This window comes from Equus quagga, chromosome 8 (genome assembly GCF_021613505.1).
Source record: "Equus quagga isolate Etosha38 chromosome 8, UCLA_HA_Equagga_1.0, whole genome shotgun sequence".
NCBI classification, from domain to species: Eukaryota; Metazoa; Chordata; class Mammalia; order Perissodactyla; family Equidae; genus Equus; species Equus quagga.
Window position 1 is genome coordinate 66,403,092 of NC_060274.1, and position 25,043 is coordinate 66,428,134.

Consider the following 25,043-nt stretch of genomic DNA (forward strand, 5'->3'; position numbering starts at 1 on the left):
CTTTGAGGTGAAACTGAACAGCACTATGCGTATGTATTTCTCTGAGGATAGACAGTAACTTCTACTCTATTGCCGTGCAGACAGGTGCCTCGATACCAAGAAACAGGTGATCTGCTGAAAGTCAGGGGCTGGCAGTCCCAGGAATGAGTTCTCAAGTGCTAAGCTTTTCCTTGTGCTGGAAGTGGAAACACCCTGTTGAAAGAAGAGGCATAGAGCACTTGAGTTAAAACATTTGAACTATTTTTGAGTGATTATTTTCTAATACATTTGAATAAATAGATAATATATGAACCTATAGAGAAAGGTTTGAAAATAATCTCTTCAGAACTATATTACATTACCATTTCCAGCACCAAAGTGCACTCCTTGATATCATTCAAAAGAGACTAGGGTATTTGTTCTCTTCCATGTGAGAAAACTATTTGCTCCTTGAGGTACTTGAAAATGTTGTTAGGATACTTTTTTATACTATGTAGAAACATACTAACGTTACTCAATCACTGAATAATCATTCTTAAGACTTAGGGTTCATTGTTACGGTAGACGGGCTATCCATGAATTTCGAAACTTTCTACATGGTGACACACCTCTACTTATATTCTGCTTGTAGCCCGTGAGGATATTGCCGCATACAAGCAGAGTGAGGTCAGAACCTGATTCATCACGGTATCCACAAAGCCTAGCACAGTGTAGGCAGTCAAAGAGGTTTGTTAAAGAATTGGAGGATACAATCATGAATTATAAGTAGAAAGTAATATTTAAAGAAGAGAGATTTTTATTTTTTATGTTCAGATTTTTGAACAAATATTTTATACTCAAGAAAAAAACTTACTAAAAGAAGTGACACAGTAAGTAAATTGATGTAGAGGAAAAAACGAGTCATCTTTCTCATAAAACTGTGCGTTCGTTTTTTATTCATGCATGCAACAAATATTTCTTAAGCACTGGCTGTATTCAAGGTACTGTGCAGGAGCTGAGTATATAGTAGGGAAGAAAAGCAGCTACAAGGACAAAGAAATATGTCCAGCCTATACATTGAAGCAGCTTGATCTCTTTTATTTATTCAAACATTTAGTGAGTGCTGACCATAGGTAACATCTTTGATAGAAAATAAAGGTTGATGTATTTAAGGTTTGGGAAAGAACCACCAGGATGGTTTAGAAATCATCCATGATAACTTGAGTTTAATGGCCTCACTATGTCATTCATTGGAAATGTCTATGAAACTCGATTATTCTTCAGAGTTGATTCATTGATAGAAAGAATTCTATGAATCAACTCTGAACAATCATTCTTAAAGAAAGAAGCTTTTGAAAACAGATCCTCTGAGATTTGAAACTAGGTCATTATTATGCTACTTTCTAGTCTCTCCATTATACCATCAATTCTTAATAATTATGACTGGATTTATATACTCCTGCTACAACAGATAAAAGCGGCTTCTGTCTGAATAGTTGCTGGGCACTGGCAAGACAGTGTTTTCTCTTAGAGAGCTTACTGATGTAGCAGAAAAGAAACAGGGAGAGTAGGGGCCAGCCCAGTGGCACAGCGGTTAAGTGTGCACGTTCCGCTGCTTCGTGGCCTGAGGTTCGCCGGTTCAGATCCCAAGTGCGAACATGGCACCTCATGACAAGCCATGCTGTGGCAGGCATCCCATATATAAAGTAGAGGAAGATGGGCATGGATGTTAGCTCAGGGCCAGTCTTCCTCAGCAAAAAGAGGGGGATTGGCAGCAGTTAGCTCAGGGCTAATCTTCCTCAAAAAAAAAAAGAAAAAAAAGAAAGAAACAGGGAGACTACATATGAGACCACACAGTTAAGTCACAGTACAAGAGGATAATACTAAGATACTTTCAGACCGCAGAATTATTTGCCAAATAATCATTTACCCTGACCTTAAGTGTCTAAAATAAATTTTTTTATTCCTTTCCTTTATGAATGCAAAAACAGAAACATTGCTGCGTGTCCTCCGCCTCCCCTCATCCGTACTCTACCTTGGTCAGTCAAGATGAGTCTTATCCCGTCTCAGGGTTTGAAATTCTGTGAAGAGGCCGATGACTCCCAAAGAGCATCTGCACCTAGACCTCTCTCCTGAGCTCTAGACTAGATCCAACTGCCTACATGCCATTCCCCTTACAAATTTCTAGACAGTTCAGCCTTTGCTTGACCAAAGAAGAACTATTAATTCCTGGCCCCACCACCCAGAAGCTTCTGTCTGCTCAAGTTTTTACCATCTCTCTTCAAAACCCCTGAGGTACCCCTGGCTCTTCTCTTTCCCTCGCACTCCACATGCAGTCCGTCAGTAAGTCCTGTCACCCCACCTCCGGGAATCTGACCCCTTCTCACCATCAGCACTGTTAGAACCCGAATCTAAGCCACCACTTTCATCAGGACTGTCCGCCTCCATTCTTCCCCCTTCAGTCCATTCTCCACACAGCAGAGAGAAATATAAATCAGATCACATCCCTCCTTGACTGCAAATCTGCTGGCCACCCACTGTAGCTAGAATAAACGCTAAGCTCCTTACAGTGGGCTACAAGGAGCCCCATGTGTTCTCCAGTCTCATTTCTCTCCATACCCTCAAACCCCATCCCCATCTTACCGCCGCCTTTCTGTGCCTCGATCATGTTAAGCTCTTCACCATCTCAGCCTTTGCATTTCCTATCCCTTCTTCTCTCTTGGCTGCCTCCTTATCATTCAGGTCTTCATTCAAGTGTCACTTTTCATGACTATCTCAGCTAAAGTATCTCTTCCCCCCCGAGTCACTATCACAAAGCCCTGTTTTATTTCTCCATCAAGTTTATCACTGTCTCAGATTATTCATTTGTTTACTGTCTGCCTCCTCTGACTAGAAGGAAAACAGACTTTCTGTGCCTAGAAAAGTGTCTGGTACAGAGAAGGTGCTCAGTAAATACCTGTTAACTGATCATCTAGATTCCATTTTATGCCATCATCTGTCTGCCAATTTAAAGGCCTAAAAATGTCATTTTTTTGACTCATTCCTCTCACACCCCTTTATCAAATCTGTCATCAAATCCTATTGATTCTACCCCACAAATATCTTCCAAATCTGGTTCCTTATACTCCAACTATGTCCTCTTCTGTTCACTAGACTGTTAGTAGATGAGCAGTCTCCTTCCCAGATCCCTTTCTGAAAAGGAACAGCAGGTTTTGTTATTGCAGGCCCCCCAAAATGCCTTGAAACCTGCAGAATAAAGCTTAAAACGAAAATCTTGTTCAAATGTCACCTGCTGTGTGAACACTTTTCCCAGCTCTCCCAGCCAGAGAGAACGCCAGTGTCCTCTTACTACTTGTGTTGTCGTATGACTTCAGTATAGTGTGAGTTCCTTAATTAGCTTTGTAGCCTCAGCCACTAACATATTGTGACACATGCGGAGTGATATTGATGCCTTGTCACTGGTTCCTGGATGGATAAATGAATAAATAAGTGGTCTTCTGCAAATGCTGTCTTATGAGTAAATCTCTTCATTAAATCTGTTTTCCACCTTACATTATAAACACAGTTATTTTTTTCTCACTGTGAAAAAAAAAGTTTTTCTTATATTTTTTATGAGTTACCCATTCAAAAATTTGTTAATTTACATTATTTTTGGCACTCTTACTACATTAGCAAGGAAAAATGTAATGTTTTCAGTTAGTTGTTTAAAAGATATACATCTGATTAAGAAGCTGTAACTATTGTACCTAGCAGGAAAGATTCTCAATATTTTAATTTTTAATGACTATACAAGAAATGTTGAAATATTATTTATTATGAGAACATATTTGGAAAATTAGTATGGGTTCAATAAGCTTAAAAATAACACTCTTAGTTGCCAAAATATAGCTCACTTTTCTAAGGACCCTTTGGAGAAAGTGGTTAGCATACCAAAATAGGGTTTTTGGCAACTTCAGACAAACATATAGATTGCTTACTATTTTCAAGGAATTGTTGGACATAGGCTGGAGAGGATATAAAGATATGTAAGACTCCGTGATTATAGAAGCAGAAATTCTCAATCTATTCTTGGAAAAATAGAAAACATCACAAGTCTCTAAAATATAAAGTGGAATAAATAAGTTCCTTAAACCCCGTAACTACAAAGGTAACAGATTTCGATGGAGGAAGAAATATCATTAGGGAGAGTGAAGAAAGGCATTAAGTGAGCTTTGAACCATGAAAGATTTTTTCTATTTATACAATTAATTTTTATATGATTAAGATAAATTCCTATAAAATGAAATCCTTCATTAAGAACATTTTAGAAAAACAGAAGCAAATCATGGTGTGAAACTACTTTCTACACGTAAATCTCAATGACAGATAATGAAGGGTTAAAACATGAATGTAACTGGGCCTGTCTACACGAGTTTTAATGGCAGTTAAAATATTTTGTTAAGTCGTCTGTGATATTTTCCCTTACACTTTACAGCCCAAGTGTACTTCAGAGCTGTGTTCCTTCTCCAAGCACGGCTCTCTCACCAACATCATGGAATTTCTAACCTCTTGACGAAATATAATTTGAAAAAAGATCTGGTTTGGGCATCAAATAAGTTAATTTTTACGGAGTTGGATTATGAGATATTTTAATACTTTTACACAAAAGACTCTATGAAAAGCAGCATATTTAGTTGCATTAAGTAATTAGTGGGACTTTTTACTTGAAACTGAAAATAATATAGCATTCATTCCAGAAAATCCTAAGTTCTCAGTAGGTTTGTCTCTTCTTCACTCCCCGTCCCTAAATATTTAGTTTCTCTCAATGATGATTTTAATCATTTTCTACTGTTTCTACTTTAGCATTCCCTGTATATGATCCCAAAGTGTCATCACCTAAAATAGGATAACTTAAGGAAAGATTGAACTATCTAGTCATCAAATGGTTTCTCTCAAATTGTGCTTTAGTGTGTGTTTTAAGAGCCATTGGTAACTTTTAACAGAATTCATCATGTTTTTGGTGTGTAGGGTGTGAGCTCCTATAAACCCATGTTTGGGCTTATTAAAATTAAAGTCATTAGACTCTAGCGCTTGAGGAAAATGTTATAAGTTGGAACTAATTATCCAATTGGAGGATTATCCACCTCCTTCTGTCCCTTCTTTTTTTCTTGTTGCCTTTCTGGGTAGATTTTTGGTAGTGAGTTGTAATGACTTTGCAGCTACTTATTGCCTTCTGCTAGTCTGGGAGCCTGTTACAGCTCAGGGGGATAAACCCACAGATTCATGGGGGGCCAGTTTTGAGTTTTTGCCATTATGACTCATCTCTTCAGGGAATAAACATTACAAGTAAGAAAGTAATTAGTCATTCTTTTCTAATCTTCGGTCATGGAAAGTGTTTTCTATTGTGAAAACTGGAACTATCTTAGCTACAAATAGTAGCTAATAGTGGACTTATTCTTTTTGTTTTTGTAGGTATATTTTGAGACCTCTAAATATGCAAATTTCATTTTTTAATGCAATTTTGATGACTGTTGCTTTTAGATTAAGTGTTTGTTGAAGTTAACTTTCCTATGTTGTTCTACAAAAATTATTTTTTAATTTCCATTTATTTTTGGTCTCCAAATTGAGGAATGTTTATTTAGTTAGTTCACTGGCCTAAAGATAACAAAATACAAACACAAGCCAGTAAAATACTCCCTACAAAACCACAGCTCCATTTGTGTGTTGTCTTGAGTGACAACTAATTCACATATGCATATGGAGACACATATAAAATAATAACTAACAGATGGTATAGCTGCAAACTAGGATTTATAAAGATTATTATCAGCTGGTGGTATTGAGATACTACTGTGGTTATACTGACAGAAGACACAAAAATTATTTTTAATAATAAACTGTGACACTAATATCCCCCCCACCGTCTGTTAACCAAAGTAGCTTATTGCATATTTAATATAAATTTCTTAATGAAGACCTAAAACAATCTTACAGCCAGTTTCTACTAGGAAATTTATAGACAGCAATTACAAAAACAGTAACTAAGGTAGTGGCGACAATAACAAAATGTTTTCTAAAATTAAGTGTATAATATTAGAATCCCTGGAAAGTAAATTAAGTATTTGGGGGGTTTAATTATTTATTCAAGTCATTTCATTTCAATTATACTTTTCAACCTAGTATACAGTATTTGTAACTTTTTGTGTATTTGTAAATAGCTGAGTTACATGTGGAATTCATAGTTCCGTAACTTAGGGAACAAAAGGTGATTTTTGGAAAAAAGTATGGAAGGCACATATTAGTGAAACATGTTCACTTTTCTTCTAATGTGTTTTCATACTTCCCTTAGGTCCTTTAGCAGAGCTAAAGGAGGTTTCAGATACTGTAGGGACTAATTTCCTTATTGCTTTTATTTCAGATCGTCATTACAATGAATGAAAATATTCTTGAGCTTTGTGAATTCTATATGATATAGACTTTGGTTACCACTCCTTAAAAAGGGAAATAAAGTTATCCCATTAAAAACTGAATTCTGTATAGAAAAGAATTGGGGTTGCATGGTATAGGAAAAAGGTAACTGGAGAGAGTGATTCTCAAGAATAGTTTCAAGAACAGCAAACATTCATGTACTGGATGCCAGGATTTCAGTTTTAAGAATTTTTTAGTATAACATGGTATATAAGTTTATAAATTTAAAGTATTGAGGTTATAAAGATGATTATGAAACTGTTCATTCTCATAAGATATTCATAGTCCAAATACAGGAATAATGGGTATTGATATAGAAGGCAGTTTAAATTGGTACAACCATTTTGGGGAAGCATTTTGGCAGGAGGTATCAAGAACCATGAAGACGTTAATATACTTTGATAGTAATTCCACTTTTAGGATTCTCTTCTAAGGAAATAATCTTTCAAATCCACAAGAAGTTGTATGTGCAAAAGGATGGCAATCCACTCAATGGAATATCTTTCAGTTTTCATAAATGAAATTTATGATTAGTTTTCAATAAAATGTTGGCTCTTAGTTTCATAATTTCAGTTGAAAATATGAGGTATAAGGTTGTATATACAGTATGTTGCTGCTGTGTAAAAACTGTGCAGAAAAAGATGATGTAATACATGAAAACATTGAGTAGTTGCCTTTGGGATGATAGATAGATGGATTAAATCATTCTTTCCAGTGTTCTGATTTTCCAATTTGTCTATAATGAGTATATCTTATATTTTAAATGATAGTAAGGTTGGTGGTGAGGAAACAACATATTTTCACTCAAGGGCAGTTTTTGACTAAGAAGAATTATTTTGTATGGCAATAAAAACAGTGGAGCAATCTATTGAGGATGATCTTTAGGATATATGTTGGTACTTTCCTGCCTTGGCTCATTTAGGTTTAAGATCCCTTAATTAGTTGATCACAGAGCACTACATCTGATCATGATTTGTCAAAACATCTGTCCTCTCACCCAGGGGCCTTTCCAGCAGGGAGAAGAGTGAGGTGACTTGGAGGTTATTCTGAACATCTCATTAGAAATCATATGGTCCAAACTTCTCTCATTGATCAACCTGACTGTCAGTGTCATTGTATCAGTTATAAACTCATGTTTTTCTCCCCCCAAAATGTTGTGGGCTACTGGTTTGAACATGTCTAAATTTGTTTAAAAATCTTGCTTTTTACTTTATACCTATGCTGCAGAGACTCTTAGTTTGAAGATATTAATTTCTCCCTTTATAATAATTAGTTTATGAGAATACAATTTCATCAGATGAGTGCGAGGATCTTTGTTTTTTGTTTCTCCTAATATTAAACTCTCAAATTTCTGATTTACTGGGAAGTCAAGCACAGCTGGATTATTGCCCTCTTTATGTCATTTAAACAGTAAATTTAGTTCTTCGATGTGTTTATCCTCCTATGCGAGATACCTTTTGGGAAGATTTTGTAGAGTACGTTTCTCCGGTCTTTATTTTCATTTGAATTACTGGGCTATATAATATAGTAGAAAGTACATTTTTCCTGGACTCCTCTGCTCACCAAGTGTGTGATCTAGGAGAAGTTGCTAAGCTTCTCTTCAGCTTCAATTCTTAGCCAGTGAAGTAGGTGGATTAGATTCAGCGTCTGAGATCTTTTCCTCCCCAGAAGTTCTGGCTCTTTATGTCTTTGGAAAGTGAATTGGGATTTTGCCACCAAATGCCAGCTTTTATACTGCTACTTTGATGGGGGCGGGGGCGGGGGTGGCGATCTGCTGCATAATGAAGATTTTAGGCATTGATTAATCAAGGCTTCATGCTTGTTAGGAAGGAATAGTCCAACAGTCCTTGCAGATAAATTGTCAGACTTCTAAGATCCTTGCTCTTGCTTACAGAGTCTGTCTTGGGAAATGATAAATTTGGCCACTGGTAAAGAACAGTTAAAACACTGACTTTATTATTTCTTTAAATCTATAAACTTTTGACTTTTATATTTGACAGTCAGATTAGCATAGGTGGTTAATTGCTCAAAACGTTAGCAAGATGAATTAACTTGAGGCATGTGTATCAGCATTTGTAAAGATCTTTTGCGTAACTTCAAATTTGTATTTTTTTTACCACTACATCTTTGTCCTAATTTCACTTTTGCTGGAAAAAATTATAATTGAAAGGTCATAATTCTGGTATTTTCTGGCTTCCATTGGGGTTAACTAGCACACTGAAACATAATGTTCATTCATCCTAGCCAGTGAGGCCAAACTATGTGAGGTGTATGAGAGCTGCCCCTGTTCCCATCCAAAATGCACATATGGTGTGGGTAAGCCAGTAATGTGAGTTTTACGCAATGTTTCTGCTCATGTACACAGTCTGTTGCTCAGCACCAATTATTCCTTGCCAGAAACCCGCTAACCTGCTGCTTTTGTAACTCTGCTTGGTGAAGGTAGGTAGCTTAAAGTGACGATGATGTTGTTTATTTAACTTTAGCAATCTTGGTTTGTTGAAGTTCTATAACTTTGACCACCCATCTCATTTGTTGATTCACTACAATTGATTGCAATTAGAATCAAGGAGCTGGAACCACGTTACTGCATTGCGTGGAGCTACATTAGATCCAATATGTGTGTTTATTATTTGTTTAGGAGGAGGAACCAAAATGTGGAAATCCTGGCTTTTTGCTTAGTGAATCTAGTTTTCTCTCTCCAACTTAGGAATTATTATTTTAAAAACCAGATAGGATAGTCTCTTATATTTTGGTAGTCATTTTGTTGTCATTTTTCCAGTTTTCACTTTTGGAGTTTTCAAAACCACAAAATCAGCAGGGTGAGAGGTCCATGTTGGGAGAACAACTGTTCTCTATTTCCCACAGCCATCTTTTTTCTAATCCCCTGTTTTTTAATTAGTAGCAAATGGTCCTTATTTTTTCCTCTTTTGGTTCACGTTACAGTTGTAACTTCTTGTGACTATATAGACAGTTTAAATTAAAGCACAACCATATTTATGTTGTCTTCACACAACCAGAGATTCCTTTTTGCAGGATAAATTTCATCTGACTCTTTCTGCAGTGGAAAAGTAGCATGCAGGTATGCATTTGGTCTAATTGGCATTTTCTGAATATTCCAGTTTGTACCTTACTGAGGATCCTTTTTGTGGATATGCTTATGAGAGTGCACCAATGTGACTACATAGAGAAAAATTACACCTTAGTTAAGCTCAGCTAAATTTACGTAGATTTTCCATTTCTTTCCAGACCTAGCAGGCCTCATTCCTTACTGTGTGTCTTTTTGTTTTTCTTTTTAATCAACTTCTGGATTCTTCCTACTCTGTTCAGTAATTGACATTAATTTCCACCCATTCAAAGACTGTTTAATGTCCACTTTTGAGAAGTCATATTCTTAGGAACATGCCTTTGACATGTTGCCTTTTCGTTAAAAAAATATTATAAACAATAGTGTACACCTGCAATTACACAATGTTATAAACCATTATGATCCCAATAAAATTACTTGAAAAAAATGATGGGTGTGAATTCATAAATTTTCTCTCACGTCAGTTGTATAATAGAAAGTGTATGTACTAGAACCTTCTAATGTAAAAGCTAAATGCCGTAATTTTTTTTTAAGTAATAGCAACCTACATCTTCTCTGCCTTTTTATGCACTCGGAGAAAGAGAAAAAACCAGTATATACTCTACCTAAGAACCCGGCGACAGTGGACTGAAATAACATTTAATAATAATAAAAAGCCCATGAAAAGTTTCTCAGAACTTCTGAATTGAAAAGAGTCAGTAAACTGTTGCATAATCCTACTTCTTAAGTTGGCTTTGGTTAGAGAATAATTTGAAGAACATGCTGTCTATTTGTTCCTCTAGATGTTCTGGAATTTGTTACTAGATCAAACCAGCCCATCAGAGAGCTGTATATTTCTATCTCATCGCCTTAGTCCTGTACAGATTGCCTTCCCTGAGCTGTTTTCAGCTTGATTGAATAACTCTGAGAAACTGTTGTGTGGAATACACTATGACATTTATTATGGGGGAATTACTAAGACATTGTCTACTACGCTACATACTTTCCCCTGTGTGAAGTCCCACTTAGGTCTTCTGATTTCTTACTGCTTTTATACTAACAGAAAATACTTTGTTTTTCTTGAGGTGGTAATATTCTCTTTGTCTCACGGCCATTGTGAATTTTGTATCTAATCACTTCTTCCATTTTCCTTTGGCAGGAGGAGGCTAGGACCTAAATTTACATCTCAGTTTTACTAATTATTTAGGACCTTGTAGGATTTGTATCTGCATACCTTATTTTCCTATCTCATGCTCCTATTTTATATTTTTTCTGGACATGATTTTTAAATTTATTGTGAATCTTATTAGCTGTTTCAGATTGTGTAGAAGAAAGCATTAAAATGTGCACATATGTATATAAATATATTTATGTAATACTTGTATAAAATAAGTTTATATTTAAAATGTGCCTTTTAGTTTAATAGGTTATAAATGGTATACATAACTCCCAATTTTAATTTTCTTTTACAAAAATCATATGTGATAAAATTATACATGAGGTTTTTTTTTTACTGTGAGAATGTGTGTGACGCTGGGCACCTTACTTAGCCTCTCTTTCCCATGCCTCAGGCTCACGGATAATCTCCAGTCTAATGTGATTTCTTCGGGGTCCTTGTTGACTGGAGGACACAGGTGAAAGGCGCCTCCTTTCTGGATCATCAACTTTGTCCAGTTGCTTTAGGCAGGGTGTACCTCAGGGACCTGTAACTCTCACTACTTGCCACATCAACCACTTCATGGTCTTTTATGGTCTCCTACATACGCTTTTTTGGGGGGGCGGGTGAGGAAGATTGGCCCTGTGCTAACATTTGTGCCAGTCTTCCTCTGCTTTGTATGTGGAATGCTGCCACCACATGACTTGGAGAGCGGTATGTAGGTCCCCGCCTGGGATCCGAACCCATGACCCCCGGGCTGCTGGAGGGGAGCGTGCAAACTCAACAACCACACTCTACACACACTTTTTTTCATGCTCTAGATATACTTTTTAGTTGGTTTACCAGTTGGATTTTAGATATCAGTATGGAAGACCAAGGCAAAGTGACTACCTAATTTAGAAAGACATTGCCCTGGGAGTAATGGTTCCTTAGAGTAGAGAATTCACAGAACCCCTGCAGTAGCATGGATAGCTGCCAGAACATGAACTTTATCATCTGAGAGACATGGAGCTCGGATTTTAGCTTCACCATGTACCCCAATGGTACCTTTTATAAAGTACTTAGAATCTTAGATCTTCATGTCCCTTTGCTGTAAAATGGGAATGGCAATACTTACCTTGCAGAGTTACAGTAAGAATTCAGTGAGTCAACATATAATATTATGTCTATATACACAGTGTCTGACATAAACTGGACACTTGATAAGTGTTAGTTTCTTTTTAAATTGGAAGGAAATTATGGGTAATGCCTTGAAAATCATGCCAAAGTAAGGTTGAAGGGGTTAAATCAATTTGAAATTGTGCCTAGCTGAGACTTACAGAGACCTGAAAGGCAGTGGCATAAATTTAGAACTTTATTTTTCCAATATGATTAGAAGTCTGGTGGAAGGTGGTGGAAGCATTTTTTCAGGAGCTCAAGTATGTCAAGGCCATTGTCTTATGAGTCTTGATCTTTTCCTCATAGTAGCAAGATAGCTATTGCAGCTCCAGCCATCATATTCACTTTCCAAGAAGTTGGAAAGACAGGGAAGGGAGAATAAAAGTACTTGTGTCCAGAAACCTTCCAAAAAATATCTGACAAGAGTTTTACTGGCCATATTGTGTCACACGGCCACCCCTAGTGGGAAAGGAGCCTGGGAAAGGTTTGTAGCTTGGTACTCCGCTCTCCCAGCAAAATCAGAGCTCAATAATGGGGAGGAAAGGGAAGATGAATATTGGATAGACTGCAAGAAGTCTCTCTTATAGAGATCAACTTATTTTGCTTTTAGAAGCTTCATTTTTCCAACAGTAGACATGAGTAGGGGTGGAGAAGCAGAGAGAAACACCTATTGGTGATAACTGGATTCTATTTGGAGGGAGGAAGTCTTTGAGTAGTCAAAGGGGGATGGAAAATAACAAAGGACATGTACTTTATATTATCTTTTGAATCAACGGTAAGCTAGGCATGGTGCTGGTAGGAACTTTATATATATTATCTCATTAATTTTCACAGATGAGGTAGACTATATATTTTATAGAGGAAGAAACCAAAGCAGAAGAATATCGGTTCCCCAAGGTCACACAACCAGTATTGGTAATGGAGCCAGAATTTTGGACTTGCACCTGACTGACCACGAAACCTTAGCTTTGCCCTGTATTGCTTTCCTGCATAACTCAGCAGAAACCTGCTCTTGCACTTTGCTTTTACTTTCCAGAGTGCCTTATACTACTGGGGTCCATAATAACTGTATGTTGACTCAATTATTTGTGTACAGAATGAAACTGAGCAGTATATAAAGGATTACTGCCATTGGTTGCTGAAGGTTGTACAGATGAGGCTGGGAGAGGCACAGCTGGTGCCTCTGCCTCATCACCATCACTCAGAGGTGGTGGTGACTGCCTATTTCAGCCTCTAGAGTCAGTAGCACCTAGGGACATTCTTTAGGACAAAAGGAGCAAGCAGCAGTGACCAATCTCAGGGAACCAAAATCCAAAATGGAAAGCTGATAGAATCACTTGGCATGGAGATGGGTATCTTCTCCAGCCAGAAGCCGGGGAATTATCCTTGACTTCCTCTTCTTCCTCCTCTCTCAATTCGGTTGATCACTAAGTCACTTTATTTCTACTTCATCTACCTACCTCACTTATCTGTCCTTTTCTTTCCCTCCCCACTGCAACTGCAGTAGTTCAAGCCTATTATCTCTCACATGGACTATTGCAAAGAGTTTCTGAAATGGCCTCCTGATCCCCACTTTTACTTTCATTCAGTCCATTCGCCCACAGATCTGACCATGAGGTTGCCTTCCTTGATGGCATCAGGGCCTCTTCAGCTGCTTACAGGAGAAAATCCGGTAACTTTTGTGTGATGCACATGGCCCTTCAAGGTCTGGCTCTGCCCCCTGTTTAAACCTCCAGGTGTGTTCTGTGTCACCATACAGTTTCTTACCATGCTGTGGGCACGTTCCTTTCTCCTGGAGTTTGTAGACGCAATTCTCTACTTTTCCTGGAGAGCTTTCTTTCTCTCTCACCCCTTGTGTTCACTTGAAAAATTCCTATTCATCCTTCAAACCTCCGCTGAGATATCTTTTTTCTTTGATGACATCTTTGTGTTCCTTTGGCAGAGTAAAGTCCTCTCTTCTGCTCTCACAGCACCTGTACATGCCTCTGTTGTAGCTCCTTGTGTCATAACCAGGAGTATCATGAAGTGGGAATCCTGGTTGATTCAGCATTGTGTTCCCTGTGCCTAGCACTGTGCATGGCATGTATCAGCCCCTCAATGAATGTTTAATGTTTGATGTTTGCAGAAATGAGCATTTAGATTAGACCAAAGACAGAATAACTTGTCGTGCAGTTCGTTACTCTAGCCCTAAAATACTGTAACTTTGGACAAGTTCCTTACTTTTTCAGTGCTCGGTTAATGGGAGTATATTTGTAAAACTACGTGTTCTCTCTGAATTTAATTATTCTCACCAGATTCTTACACAGTTCCTCTTAGTTTTTCAGGTTATTTTTAATCACTGCTCAACGATGATCCTAATTCCCAGATCCTAAAGAGGCCCTTAGCTCTGTCATGTGTTATGCCTTTCCTCAAAACTCAGTTGTGTTTTGGATGTTTTTTCTTTTATATTGACTGTTTTGGTATCCATTCCTAACTGAAGACATTTTAAGTGGTATTTTTGAAATTATTCAAAATGTTTTCTCTCTTATTTTTAAGCAGTTGATTCCTAAGTATCTTTTTGTATGTGTTTGGCCCCCTTTAGCAAAAACTGATTAGACTTTGTTGTGCAAAAATTAAGAAGTTGACAAAATAAGTAAATGATAAGCATCTGAGGATTTTCTTCAAACCGTGAATGTTATTGCTATTTCTCAAGATTTTAATTCCCAATTTTTAATATATCAAATAATGTTTACATTCAACAGTTGCTCATATTAGGCTGTAACTGACAAGTTACAGGTAATTACTGGAAGTATGTAAGATTCTTGAAAGCTAGCATCTTCTCTATCTTGTTTATTGCTGAAACCCCAGTTTACAGAAATAATGCTTATGAATAATAAATATCAAATAAATAGTTGTTGAAGGAAGGAAAGAAGGAAGCAATGGCAGTGGCATTTCAGTTAACCAGTGCTGGGCAGGCAGGACCATGGTGAACTTGCAAGTCCAAAGTCAATAAAAGAATTTCAGCACTTGTACACCATACCTGGAAAGACAGAATCACACTGCAGAAATCACACTTGTGCAAAAGGGCCACTGAATCAGATCAGGAAAAGGTGGGCCATTTTTATGGGATAAATCTCTATGGGTGTTACTTACTTGTTTTTTTAAACTTCTACCTCATGCCTGTTGACATTGAGAACTAAAACCAGTGTTCTGGGCCTTCAACTTAAATAGTTGTAGTGTTGTTCTGAAAGAGAAATGGATTCAGATTCTTATATAAGGTTATTTAGTTACCAAAAGATCCAATGAGTAACTTTACCTTTTTGTTATTGCCTAACTAAAACCTGGTTAATAGATGATAATTCCCTGGTTTCTTATCCAAGTGCATTTTTGAACTATTGGACCATTTCATTTATTTCAATAAATATTTCTCAAATACCTGTTTTGGGCAAGACTCTCTTGAACATTGTGCTCCATGTCTGAAAATTTCTGAGTTATTGCTCTGTTGAAGATTTGTGGTTAAAAAAATTTCACTGTACTTCTAAAAGCTCATTATTGCAAGATCATGTAAGACGGTTGACTATAACTGAACTCCAGGACTGGAGGCGATGACTGTGTCTTTCAGGGGTAATTGTCGCACAAGCAAATTTTAGGGCATCACGAAGCTAACCATCAATTAACTAAATGAATCAGTTAACCATACCACTGCTTTCCTCAATCAAGTTAAGTGTTAACAGAGTTACTAATGCAGAAAGGGGGTGCTATTGGAGAATATGAGATCTGAAAACGATAGAAGAATTTATAGGTTAAATTATAGATAAATTATGGATAAAAGCATAATAATTTGAGAATGTTTAGTTTTTCAGACTTTTAAATATATTCTTTAATCTCATAAGTGATTAAGAGGAAAATTGTATTTCAAGATCCTTTTAGGTGTTGATTATAAAATTTATAATTCCATTAACTATTTGGTTTCTAATATATTACCAGTCAAGTCAAAACCCAAACTTGAAATTAAACTATTCTAACAATAAATGAGAGAGAAGCAAAAAATGAACTGACATTCATTTCTTAAAAAAATATTATATCTTTTAAATTTTGAATATTCAGATTTGAGGATTAAATACTGGCACCTCTCTGTCACTTATTTTTCAACTAATGACCATCCCTGCCTCCGCTCTTTAAAATGGCTTGTTGGGTGTCAGCTTAGCATGCAGGGCCTAAGCTGTCTTTTGTATTTTCATAAGGGCAAAGAGCTTGTTAGCCTGGAATTTAGTGTATTTGGGTACTCATTTGTTTTTAGTTATTCTTTTCTTGAATTTTTGGAACTCTTTTCATGAGGAACCTCCACACTTCTTACCAATTAGTCATAAACCAGTCTGGATTTAGGAGTTACATCATTTACTAGTTTGGAACCCTATTTTGTTCAAATAGCAAAGGGTAAAGATCTGAATATTTCACTGAATGTGGAGATGTGGCTGATAATTAGGCCCTCAGAGAAAAACTAAAACTTCTGAAATTTGTGGCAGGATCAAAAATGTAGACAGGGAAAGCAAGTAGTTTAATATATAATTACTTGTTATTAATGAAAATTAAGCATGACCTTCTTAGGATTCAATTCCTGTTTTGGGTCGTATAGCTTTTTTGTGTTTTTACTGCCTTCCTTAACACAGAGAACAAATAACCTCACTAGTGGTTTGAGATTTGACTTGCAGGAAAACATTGGGTAGTAATTAAGCACAAGGCTTTTTTTTTCAGTTTGTGAAATTTTAACTACACTGCGGTCGCTACTTGCCACATGTAGCAACTGAGCACTTGAAATGTGACTAGTGTGAATTCAGATGTGCTGTAACTGTAAAAGACACACCGAGTTTCAAAGACTTGGTATAAAAAAAAGATTGTAAACTATCTTAGTAATATTTTATGATGATGTGTTACCATGATAATATTCCGGATATATTGGGTTAAAAAAAAGGGTATTAAAATTAATTTCCCTGTTTCTTTTAACTTTCTTACTATGACTACTAGAAAACTTGAAAACTATAGGTGGTTCACCTTATAGTCTTAGCAGATGATGCCCATCTAATAGGTTAAAAATCCTTCGTATGAATAGTGAATGTTAGTTAACAACAGCATATTTGACTCTTCTCTCAGCCTCTTGAACAGTTGGTCCTTTAGGAAGTCCGGGAAGCCCAGTTATCCTTTTGCTCACTTTAAGGGCTGCAGGTCGAAGCTGTTCTTTGGCATTGCCAACCCTGATTCAGGTTACTGATAGCAATTGATAGATAGTTGTAGACGGAATAAATGTCACTTTGTTGTCGCGCAGCCCAAGTGAATGAGCTGCACCTACGGTTTCTCCCTTTTCCACCTCTTCCCCTGATGGCCTTTACATGGTTGTTAATAATCGGTTGATATTAATAGTAACATAAATCTAAATTAAAATAGGTTTTCAAAGACCCAATCATATATTACCATATACCATAAATTATGGCATGTCATAAATTATCATGGCTTATCATCTTATTTACAACCCTGGAATAATATTGTCACTTAATATATTATTATATATTACTACTACTAATAATATCCAAACCAAAAAAGAGTTTTTGTTATTGTGCTTTTATAAGAAACTAACCAAAGCAGAACCTACATGTTGTAGGAGCTGGGGAACAAACAGTTATTAGTAATCAGCCTCTTTTTTTCAGTGAGGTTTAACCATTTCCTTTGTGAAAAAATATAAAATCTGTGTCTACTTTATTTTAAATTTTTAAATTTATGAACTGTTTGACACCAACCTAAAGGGTTTTGGAGCACTAAGATGAGTAGAATGAAGTCACGTTATGTTAGGCAGAAAGAGGAAGTTGGATAAACCTTGATAATAATAAAACCCGTAAAGGTCATTCTGTGAAGATAAATGTAATACTTGAATTAGTCATTTACTGTCTCTAAAAAAGTAATAAGTTAATCTTGTTCCAAAAAAAAAGGTCTGGGACTGGTAGTTTTCTTTTTAACACCTTTCATCTTAGGCAGTCTTTTGTGTATCATGCATGCAAAGGACCCATACCATTAGCATGAAATGAGAGAGTCCTTTTTAAATTTGATGAATAAGGGCTCTTTTTCCTCCAGCTGATATGCATGTAAGGTGGAGGTCTGTCTCTCACCAGCAGACTGTTTGGTATCTACCCTATAAGTAGCGCCCAGTTTATATCTGTATCTTAATGAGGAAAGAGGTCTGGAAATAATAAAAGTGAGCTGAAAGTGCATAAAATATAGCCACAATGCTTTAGTGTCAATGCTGCAAGAATCCCAGTTTTAGACAGTCAGGCTTCCCACCTCGCCCTGGGTTCCAAAGATGGCCGTGTCACCCTATTTTCTGGCAGTCAATTGAGGACATATTAATAAGACCTCGTGAACATGAAAACCTTCTTTGGGGAGGGGGGGTGTCTTTTCTGTCATTTATCACAAAAGTATGCTTTGTTAAAAAAATTTTTTTCTAAGTATTATCTCTTCAGAAAAATTCTTATGCCTCTATATTCTTGTGGGCTCTTTGCTCCTTAGAAATACTTGTCTTTTAAGTTGAGTATTTATAATGTATCAATGAACATTATTTATTCTTTCTTTAAAAAGTGTTAGTGTTCTGTTTCATTAGTTAGGAGTGAACACTCCCTCCCCCGCTGTATTAAACAACACAGTTTTTAAATTTTAAAAGAGGAGATTCCCAATATTGTTGGGAAAGTTTTTGTAAGTTACTTGTCATTTATGTTTATATTTTTATATTGTTGTGCTTCATAATTCCCTCATGTAGCTAAAACATTTCATATTGCATAAAAGAAACCAAAATGCCACAAATCAGATAAAATAGGTCATTAATTGAGCCAACTTTTTTCCCCTTAAGGTACCACCATAACTGGGACTGCCAGATTTAGAAAATAAAAATACTGGATGCCCTGTTAAATTTGAGTTTCAGATAACAGATAATTTTTTAGTATAAGTTTGTCTCATGAAATATTTGGGTCATACTTAGACTAAAAAAATTATCTGTATTTGTAATCTGGCAACTATAACCATAGCTCAGCTCTCATTTACTCACAGAACTCCTGAGTCTGGTAAATTCTATGCTTGGCCCTTCTGCACAATGCTGTTTCCTGATCATCCTGTCTCCATCCAGGACTTAGGGATAGTAGCATGATACGGGTATAATTCTTTGAAGCCTGAAGTGTGTCAAGCAAATTTTCTCATTTATCTACTTTTGGGGGGAGCGGGGAGATAGGAAGGGCACACTGTCTTCTCATCTTGCCCACTTCTTATTTTAAAAGAGAAAAAAATGCTCCCTTTTGTAAGTGAATGCTCCCTTTTATAACTTTATAGTGAAAATACTGAGTCTGAAAGCTAAGAGGACACCTACGGCAGAATTCGGATTCTCCTTCACACCTGTCTCTGTTTTTGGTTCACTTAATATGCAATCTCTAGCAGTATAATTACAGATAAAAAACCTTAAAAGAGTGAATTCAGAGAGAACGTGCATTTCCTATGTGCTTTATAAATGTGCATGGCGGGTGGGTGAGAAGTGACCCTTCCAAAATGAACACTGCAGTCCAGATGAAGGATTTAACTTCCCTTCCCGCCCCCTCCTCCTCCACCTCACCCACCACACAGCAGAACCAGGGAAGAACCGCTGAAATGCACGTCCTCATCCCTTGTCATCGGCTTTATTACTAAGGTTTCCTAGGTGATATTCCTTCCTCCAGCCTCACTCCCTTCCAAAGTGACAGCCAACAGCGATTTTTCTAAAACATACAGCTTACATACCACTGGCTCACCTTCAGCGATAACTTAGCAGATAAAGTCCACGCTGGTAGCATGGCATTCAATGCCTTCCTGACCTGGGCTCTGCTTAATTCCCTTTCTTTTACTGCTTTCTCAGCACTTGATGCTACAGCAATAACAAGTATTTGTAGTGCCCCATGCATACCGTGCTTCTTCATATCTCCAGCTTTTTGTGCTTTGCTCCCTCTGACTGGAATGCATATCCTCTTTTGTCTCCCTGGCACAATCCTATTCATCTTTGAAAATCCTGTATAGGCATCATTTGCTCTGTGAGGCTTTTGCTGACCCCCTTCACTGTCCTTAGAGTGAATTCTGCTCTCCTCCTTCAGCTTTCATATACACCTGTGGTATCACGTACATCACAGTGTATTGTAATGGTTTATTTACATGTCTGTCTTCTGTCGAAGTTTGCAAGTTTTTTCAGGACAAAACATTATCGTCATCATCATTTCCAAATCTCTAGTTTCTAGCACAGACCCTAGAAAATAACAAGCACTTGAGAAGTGTTTGAGTGTCTGAAGGGATCCACTGTCCACGGGGTAAAACTTTAGGTAAATCCAATCCCATTGAACTGATCCTGTGCTTTAGCTGCTTGCTACCACAGTTTTGTCCTTTCTTTCACAACAGTTGGTCAATAGAAATGTGACTCTTAATTGTCAACTGAATAGCTCCTCTACCAATGCTGTTTACTAGTTAACTAGGGAATTTCTTGCAGAGTAAATAGAGTACTCCCACAGAGCAGGGTGGTCATGGGCAGCCTTATGTAAAAAAGAAACCTAAGTTTGCCTTAGGCATCCTTTCCCTTCAGGTTCTGTATCTTTCCTTTCATTTTTTGTACCTTCTACCCCCAAGGCTGCCCATCCATCTCTTTGGGGTGGGAAGGAGTCAGAGGATGGGAGTGGGATGCACGAGGCGGGAGAGAGAGGAAGAGAGTCTTATTATGGTAGCCTGACATTGCTCCTTTCTTGACTAGTCTACATACAGGAAAACTTAACTGTTTTATGTTCTGTCCCCTCAGGGCATACCCAATCATGGAATTAATAAAGTAATTCTCCATCTAAAAATGTCCTGAGTTCAGCAGTTGAGGGCCAATGTAATGGCTCCATGACACCGTCAATACCCTAGACTTCTATCTTTCTGCTCCACTACCTTTAATCTGTGGCTTCCATACACTAGGTAGCATCTTGATTACAAGATGGCCACTGCATCTCCAACCAGAGAAGGAAGGGATTGAGGCAAAAGGAAGCCTCCTTTAAATAGCTTTCCCAAAAGCCAAAAGCCCATCCAACAGCTTTCACTTAAATCTCATTAGCTACCCCTACCAACAAAGATGACTGGGAAATGTTGTTAGCTGAGCACATTGCTATGATACATCTATAACTAAGGCAGAAGGGAAAGAGCCCACTGATACGCAACTAGTGGTCTTAGAACAATTCGAATTAGCGCAAATAATCTGTTATCTTTTGTCTTTATGAGATCATTCAAATAAAAAATATTTATAACTAAAAATCAGTTTATTTTAGTTCTTATTATAATAGAATTTCCTTTAAGATGTAATTATTTTAATGAAATATAAGACTGTTTGGAAAATACGTATAGCATGCCTACTGTTTGCCAAATGCTTAGTGCTATGCTCAGTGCCAAGGATATGAATGAATTCTTTTTGCTCTCACGTGTTTTATCAGTCTAATAGTCCAGGACACAGACACATAAAAATTTAAGTAAGAGTACATTACAGCATATGATTATGTATTGATCATCTAGTAAAAACTAAATCATATAGTATAGACTAAATTCTCTAGGAGAAGTTCAGAATTGAGAGAGTGATTGCTGTGATTACAGTGGCCATGGAAGACCCTCTGCAAAGGTGGGCGATAAATAGATTTGGACAGGCAGACAAGGAGGCTGTCCCCCTACCTTTGACTTGAACACCTGTGGCTTTAGGAAATTTATAGTGATATATTTAATATACTTATATTATTTAAGTATTTTTAGTATTTTAAGATTTTTTAATTTATATTTTAAAAATTGACCCAGGTTTTAACTTAATACATTTATTTGAAGAGAAAATTTCATGCCAATATCATAAATGTAAAACTAACTTTACTTGCCAACTAAAAGGTAACTTAGAAAATGGTAATATTAAAATTTTGAAATACATAATGAAGTAGAATTAGTAAACTTAAATCAAATTAAGTTCTTTAGAAGGGAAGATGGAACATTCTGTGATCAGTCAGAGTAGTAAAGGGATATTTGGCTCAGTGGCATGCTGTTGAAGACAAAGATGAGATTCTACATCTAATAAGATAATTCTGGTTCTTAGCATTAATGTTAACCAGCAGCAAAAATTCCAATTCACATGTATGTAAAGTTGAAAATATATAAATATATTTAACACCTTCTCTCATAGGTTGTTTGTAGAATCAATTTTTAACCAAAATGGTTTAGATGACTTTTTTTGAGCAAACGTTTGTTTCAAGAAACCATCGTAAGGCCATTTTCAGAGTCATTCTCTTTTTTTGAATGTGTCAGATTATTGGATAACGTTCAAAGAGTGGTGGAACAAAAGACTTCCTTTGCCATTCACCTCTGCCATCTTGTTTGGGAAGATGCAAAAACTTTTTATCCAGTTCAACATATTTTCACTGAATTCTTTAGTTGAGTTTACAACTGCGTGTTTTAGGAAGCAAAGGGGTTTTTGATAGATGCTGGTTGGTAAAATGGACGAGTGAGGTTAGAATACTGATTCCCAGAGCTCTGGTGTTCTGGATCTGGCATTCAGTGATAAGAATCAAGTTATTATTTATTGCTCTTCTACTATGCTTAGGTACTGTGCTGAGTGCAGTGTGTATATTGTGTACATATATTATATCATTTAGTTCTCTCCATTTTACAGTTGAGAAAACTGACACAGGAAAATCAAATGACTTGCCTAGGTCACTTTTTTATGTGGCTCAAACTTTAATTCAGATGTGTTGAACTCATCCAAACACTTAACTGCCAAGTCACTGAATCAGAATCGCATGCCACAGCTCTGCCTCCGGCTTCCCAGGGCCCCTACTTCTGAGTTCACTGCAGGTGGGTGAATCCCCAGGAGCCCCATCCCTGCTGACCTCCGTGTATATGCACACATGCTTGCACGTGCAGGAGTTGAGGGGCTGCCACTGAAGGCTTTGATTCGGAAAAGAAAGAAGATAGCTCCTGACATGTCTTGCCCCCCACCCTGCCTTCCTTCTTGCTCATGAAACCCTCCTGAACCGCAGCCTCTCAGTGCTCCTCCTCCTCAGCACTTGCACAGCTAGTGGTCTGAACCCTCACTCCTCAGGAATCACTGACCAGGAGATTAGAGGGAATGATCACTAGAAGTCAGTTGGCACAGATCATCTGGGGCTTTGAATGTCAAATCTAAAAGTCTGACCTCTATTTTATATGTGATTAGAAGGTCACTGACAATAATCTTATCTTTAAAGTAGAGTAGATAAAAATCAGTTTCCTTCGAAACACAAAGATGGAACACTATTATAAGGGATGAAATTTCTAATTATATAATATTGACCATATAGTCATGTCACTTTCTAAGGAAAGGTAAGTACGTGGCGGGATCTCTCAGACATTTCTCTTGTTCTTTCTCCTTATAGCAGTTCTTAGCACCAGCACTAATGAGGACTTGGCTTTGGATCTGACAGCTAGCAGTTTTCCGTAACAACAAATTTGGTGATAATGGTAAATTATTTAGGAAATCGATTTTTCCTGATGAAATTTTTAAATTGTCATTTAATGAACTGCAATCACGTACACGCCTGCATTTAACAGGGTCTAATACTAACAACAATAACTGTCTACAGCTTGGAGGAACAGTTAATTTTATTTGACTTTAATTTTTAAATTTATTCATTCAGCAAGAAATTTTTAAGCATCTACTTTGATCATAGTTTTGCATTATCCCTGGCAATGCAGGAGGGGACTACAAAGACAGTGAGTACAAGTCATCTGAATCTCTGAAAAAAAATTCAAGTTCATTTTACTTTTTATAAATTTAAATAAAGAGAGAAAAGGAAGTTCTGAAACCTGAGCTAGACATATATCCGGTGCTGTAGGTCTGAGATCATGGGTCTGGCTGAAATAGCACATTTCATTTTCATTTTAAAGAAAGATACATTTCATATTCTGATATAATTTTAAAAAACAATTTTGTATACTTTTCATTGATGAAAAAAATTTATGATACAAAGGGGTATGTTAATTTTATTGATACTGGTCCTAATAACACATTTGAAAAAACATGCAGTGTCAGCCTTGCGGATGTGCTGGGTCAGGTAGGATTTAGGGACTCGAGTCACATGTGGCTCATCCTTTCTTCACGTTTAATTATTCACCAAGTGCTGTCAGAGAGTCTCTTGTGTGTCCTCTTCTTTACCTCTCCTGTGCCAGGACCAGAGATCAGACCCAGTCATCCCTCATTTGATTTACTACAGAGCCTCCAGACAGATCTTTCTTCCTCCTGACTTTTGCCCTTTTGGTCTATTCCTTGTACACTGTCGGAGTTTTGTACTTAATGAGAAAAGGAAAAAAGAAGAAAGAAAAGAAAAAGTTGTATTTCTGCCTGCCCCTCCCCCCATCAAAATCTAGTGTTACCTGTTACTTAACGAACATACAGAGCTTAGCATGGCGTCGGCAGTGGGCCTGCAGCTCGAGGCTTCCTCCTCCAGGACAGCATTCCTCCTCGCCCTCTGTGCTAGAATCTACTTCCACTTCCCAAACGTGCCTCGTGCTTGCACAGCTCTCCTCTTCCTTCATGTACTGAGTGTGGAATGCCCTTTCTGCAGCAGCCGCCATGGAGCTCAGCCCTGACCTGCAAGCCCAGCCCAGAAAAAGACTGTTTTCCCAGGTTCCCCTATCCGAAGTCAGTTCTCTGTTTTTGGCACTCCCACAGTATATTGATTTTTACCTCTAGTAGGCATTTTTAAAAATTTAGTTATATGATGTCTCTCTCTTTCTTTTCCACTTTTCTTTCTTTCTAAACACACGTGTCTTTCTTTTCTGCTCAGAGTGCCCAGTAACTCTGAGACAACTCTGAAGTGTAGAAACACAGTCCTACTGATTCTTACCTTCAGCATGTTTTGTTTCTATTTTCCTTGTCGCTGACTTTTTATTTCAATATTTTCTTTATTGTTCTATTGGATGTTGCCTCAAAACCTTTGTAGGAAGCGGTATAGTTGGGCTTGAGTGAATATAAATAAATGCATAAACCATATATCTGTGAAAGCAGGAACTGTGTCTTGCTCATCTTTGTATCTTCCAGCACCGTCTTCATCAGATAAGTGAATCCAATTGAATTGGAGCATGCTTATATCTCCACGTCTTTATAAGTATCTGCATAGAGAATTTATCATCAGTTTTGATAAATAAGCAAATCACCCAAACATTTTCTGGTGTGGTTTTAAGAATATATTTTTT

The 25,043-nt window shown here is 37.1% G+C and overlaps 1 protein-coding gene and 1 long non-coding RNA gene across 3 annotated transcripts in view; one reads left to right on the forward strand and one right to left on the reverse strand.

The window, feature by feature from the left end:
- UMAD1 (UBAP1-MVB12-associated (UMA) domain containing 1) overlaps positions 1 to 25,043 on the forward strand; it is a 211,313-nt gene that overhangs the window by 138,882 nt on the left and 47,388 nt on the right. The window lies entirely within an intron of this gene.
- On the reverse strand, positions 69 to 24,950 carry LOC124243646 (uncharacterized). Its single transcript, XR_006889732.1, has 3 exons — positions 24,695 to 24,950; positions 14,916 to 15,006; positions 69 to 192 (listed from the first exon to the last, which is right to left on the reverse strand). It is a non-coding gene; the product is annotated as an uncharacterized LOC124243646 (long non-coding RNA).